The 1,430-nt window shown below is 35.9% G+C and overlaps 1 protein-coding gene across 1 annotated transcript in view; it reads left to right on the forward strand.

Moving 5' to 3' along the window:
• LOC117169855 (heat shock protein 67B1-like) overlaps nt 1-1,430 on the forward strand; it is a 32,478-nt gene that overhangs the window by 13,139 nt on the left and 17,909 nt on the right. The gene's annotated exons all lie outside the window — the stretch shown is intronic.

Here is a 1,430-nt window from a genome sequence, read left to right on the forward strand (position 1 = left end):
GATAGAGAGAAAATGTAATTTAGAAGAGAGAGAAAGCACGAAAGAGGGGGGAGCTAAGGACCGCTACGACGGTACCGAAACTCCCATCGCCGAAGTCAGAGAAAAAAAAAAGCAATCTTGCCCTCGGACGCGTCCGTTTCTCTGGCAAATTTGTACAATTCGCATTCTGAATAAATTCATTTGGTTAATCTAATATCACAAAATCTATAGTTGTCGGTTCATTTTGTTGCCTAATTATCCGTTTTCAGAAAGAAGAGAAGAGTTTCATCGAAGGGTTTGGGTTTCTAAACCCTTAATTGCGGTAACGAGCCAACGGAGCCGAACATGATCTATTTTAATAAATCAACGTGAAATTTTTGAACTTTTAAATTCGGGATAATTTCGCGCCAAATTCGGCTCCGCGTGTTACAATTATCGCTACAACTCCAATAAAAATGGAGTTATTATAAGATGAAAGATTATCCAGGAAAGGTTAAAAATGGGAAATTATCTTCGATTTATGTCAAGTTTATCTGGCAAGGTTAATTTTTGTTCCGATGAATCTTTCACCTGGAATCGATGTAAACTTTATCTTTAATTTTTCTGTGATCGCTTTCTGACTACTCGAACCCTCGCGAGATCGTAAAACAATAAATACAATGTGAGAGCGTAATAAACTTTAAGTTTTACTTTATAGATTGTACAATTATGCGGTATATAATGTAAAAACTTGCAATGTACGATGTCACGATTTTGCGCTATTATAATGCGATAACTACGACATATAGTGCAGGAATTACGGTATATATTGTAATTCATGCCATATAGTTTTCTCAGTGTATTTATATGCGTCTTCATATTCTGAATTGTCTACTCAATTAAGTATAGTCAAAGATTAAGTTTCTCAAAGCTCCGTAGGCTTTGAGGTACCCATTCTCATTGTGACACTCGCGCTACGCGCTCGATTTCCGACAGGCATTTGTAAGCCGCTTTTGTTGAATTTTTTTCTTGTAACTTTCGCCGTTTTTCCACACATTTTTAAAAATGTTGTTTTCAAAGCTATTTTTCACAAATAAAACAAAAAGTACGCATTCCTAAATACAATTTTCAAATTCAGAAAAAAGTGGTATCAAAAATTTTCGAACTGCGCTCACTTTTTGAATTGTTATCAAAAATGGTTGGTTCACAAAATCGTCCTTTCTTTTACGACCTAAAAAAAGTGTTCCAAAGATGGATTTGATTCGTGCATTTTTTCGAGAGTTATCGTGTTTACGGACGAACGACCGGACGGCCGGACGGGCAGACAGTAAAAATGAATGTGTCTAGTCGTCCCAAAAATTCGGGACGACTAGCCAAGCTTCTGAAAAATATTTAAGACTGGTCATACCGAATTTTGGGACGATAAGCTTTTGGAAAGAACAATTTAACAGTTCAAATATTACACATTTATT

Source organism: Belonocnema kinseyi, chromosome 3 (assembly GCF_010883055.1).
Source record: "Belonocnema kinseyi isolate 2016_QV_RU_SX_M_011 chromosome 3, B_treatae_v1, whole genome shotgun sequence".
NCBI classification, from domain to species: domain Eukaryota; kingdom Metazoa; phylum Arthropoda; class Insecta; order Hymenoptera; family Cynipidae; genus Belonocnema; species Belonocnema kinseyi.